Source organism: Malus sylvestris, chromosome 14, assembly GCF_916048215.2.
Source record: "Malus sylvestris chromosome 14, drMalSylv7.2, whole genome shotgun sequence".
NCBI lineage: Eukaryota > Viridiplantae > Streptophyta > Magnoliopsida > Rosales > Rosaceae > Malus > Malus sylvestris.
In genome coordinates this window covers 3,665,613-3,668,733 of record NC_062273.1, presented here as the reverse complement: position 1 = coordinate 3,668,733, position 3,121 = coordinate 3,665,613, and the positions used below count along the sequence as shown (strand labels likewise).

Below are 3,121 nucleotides of genomic sequence, written 5' to 3'. Positions count from 1 at the left end.
TAGTGTTCGGTTTAAGAAGTATTCAATGTTCAATTTAAGAAATAGTCTATTTAGTTTACGAAATAGTTAGTTTTTGGTTTAAGAAATAGTCAGTATTTAGTTTACGAAATAGTCACAGTACTAGTTTACAAAATAGTGATAATACTAGTGTTTGGTTTAAGAAATCATTTGATCTAAACTAAACTAGGGCTTGTATAGCTTAGTTGCTCATAGGCTAAAAAATAATTTGATGTAATTTCAAGAAAACTTTCCACATATTTTGAACTCGCCATCTAACTTTATTGGCGACGACCATGCATGATGTATCAGTCGGTAATAGGTCCTTTCTGCATGGTTAACATGCGCTCGAACAAGAAAGCAGTACCAATTTGGGTGCTCAAGCTTAATTTGTACACTTAATTCAACACCACTGAAGGGAAGAAACTTGTTTGTAGAAAACATATCTACTTGTTACATAATCATATGTTGTATATCCTACTAAACTTAGGAACCCCAAGGAGCTGAGAATGGCCACAAACACAAGGTTAAAGGCTTGTCTGTATAGCTTCATTTTTCCTGGAGGTCCAACGTACCCCACAAGAGTTGTTCATCATGCCGCATGAGATGCATTAGATTTGCTTTTTCCCGTTGGCTGATACCCTCAGCATCTTATAAGCCTGTTAATTGGTATATCCATCATGGTCATTCCCCCTTCCTATTCGAGCATGTGCTTTTCCTCCACTGCAACATGCATTGTCAGATCAAATTCCATCAAAGTGCCAATCAAGATACACGAATTCACACAGATTTCAGCACTAACTTTTTCATCATTTTCTCATCAACCAAACAGAAAAATAAAAAAAATAAAAAAATTCGATTTGGTGTAGTTTCCTAGTGCTAAAGCGTTAAAGCACTCACCGCTGGAGGACCATACAATGATGAATGGAAGAGATGGAAAATATACAGAACCAAAGTCTCCAAAGTATATGTCGAAAACAAACCATGATGGGCACCAAGAACATCTTTTCAAACGCAGTAGCATACTAATTAAAGCAAGGTGCTATTATGAGAGCCCATCATGGATATGTTTAGGGAAGCTAAATAACGAGGGCCATACATCCAAAAAATCACAAACCACTCAGATCACCAAAAACATATCATAAGATTAAAGTAAAACTATATGAAAAGAACAGAAGCAGGTGGAGTCACCACTCAACAGAGTACGACTAATTACATACCATTCAAGGTTATCGGTTATAACTTATAAGGCATAAGTCAGCATATACTTTTAATAGAAGACTTGAAATACCAGTTTCATTAGACAACTCAGAGCTTCCCAAAAAGAATCCGATTATACGAATGAAATCTGGTAAATCATTTAATTCATTTGTGAGAAATTGAACTTCATTTTCAATTCAGCTCTGTGTGAATGACTGCACATGAAAGCATAGTGTACATAGCCCTCCAAACTGTGTGAAGGAAATATCGACCCCAATATTTTGTACAAGGCACTTTACAAGCTTGACCTGCCACAACAAAAACAAATAGTCTTACAGAGGAAAATCAAAAGTTTGTTAACTAGAATCAAAATAATGACTAATGACATAGACAAGCACGTAATAATTTAATTAAAGGGAAATGCAAGTTACACAACATCAACTCAGCACAAAAACTTTACTAGACATAGATGGCAGCGTCAACACTAAGTTGTAACTTATACCTATCATCAATCTAATAAAGTTAAGAGGTAAAAGCTAAAAACCTTAGCCCGAATCAACTAGACATCTTTCACCATAAACTCAGCAGCCATATTTTGATATTCCCTTTCAAGGACAGTGCACCAGCGCCTCCTCAACATTCACAACACCGAAAGCAATCAAATCAATATCTCCATCAGGCAGATAGGTCTTTAGAGGTACAGCTAAATCGTGGCAAGGTAATTAAATGAATACTGTCATTTATCATTTTCGCTAATGCGAAAGGTCAATAGAAATAGATAAATAGCAGCAAGGAAAGTTTCAGCTCCAGACAACAAATTAACCTAAACAAACAGTTTATATGCAGAATTCAAGCTTACCCAAATAAATGTTCATGCCCAATTCACAAACTATACATACAAATATATCAGACATTGGTTGTTTTGTAGCTCAATAAGCACAACAATTTGAATAAAAAAGTCAGACAAAGATTTATACCTCTTTTTTTTCTGAGATTTGTGCTTGGATCCATGTCAATATTAGATGCATGCACATAAATATCGAAGTCTAGAATAATATGAAACAAAGAAAAGAGATGATACATAGTAACAACTCCAAACTGACACAATCGAGACGGTGAATTTCCGATCGGAGCTGTAGTCATTCGTCAGAAGATCTGCAACAGAAGCCAAAATGCAAGGTTTTAGATGCTAATTACGCGCAATTGAGAGACGAAAAAACAGTAGAAATATCGCAGAGACGAAGAGAGAGAGAGAGAGAGAGAGAGAGAGAGAGAGAGAGAGAGTGAAAATGATTGCTTAACCTTGCTTTTTTGCCGATGGTTAAAAGTCCAGGTCCCTTGCTCATCTTTATTGGGAAATTTTGGGAGAGAGAATCAGTGATCTTCTGCGATTTTGATAGAGATGAAGACGGCTCAAAATTAAGTTTGGGGCCGGATATGTGGGTTTTGCATACTGGCAAAGACAGAGATGGAGCTGCGATGCGAAATTAGAAAGAAAAATGAAAGGTTTTGAATGCCAAGAAGAAATGGGGGAGACGGACAATAGCAGAGAGATCCTCCATAAATGAAGGGAGATATTAGACGGACGTAGGCTTTGCCGTCAGGGACAAAATCGGAAATTTAATATTTGGGCCATTTTAATTGGGCTGGTTTAGTGTTGGGCTTTGTCCTAACCATTAAATAAAGTTAGTTCATGGTTTTTGATTAACATTTAAAGTTTTCAAACCCTTTTCATTAGTTTTCCTTTTTTTTATTCTTTCTACCAAAATAAGTGAAAATGCTGTTATGGGGAGCCCAGATTTTGACGCATCCGAGTTGCCATCTCATCTCTCTTCCGAAACACTCACAAGATTTTTGGCGCATAGCAAGATGCCAAGATGGTATATACCTAATGCATTATTTTAAGGGAATTTTAACGAAAAAC

The 3,121-nt window shown here is 36.3% G+C and overlaps 1 long non-coding RNA gene across 1 annotated transcript; it reads right to left on the bottom strand.

The window, feature by feature from the left end:
* Positions 1-730: 730 nt before the first annotated feature.
* Positions 731-2,821, bottom strand: LOC126600331 (uncharacterized). The gene is made up of 3 exons (XR_007615424.1): positions 2,500-2,821; positions 1,742-2,352; positions 731-1,505 (listed from the first exon to the last, which is right to left on the bottom strand). It is a non-coding gene; the product is annotated as an uncharacterized LOC126600331 (long non-coding RNA).
* Positions 2,822-3,121: the final 300 nt, after the last annotated feature.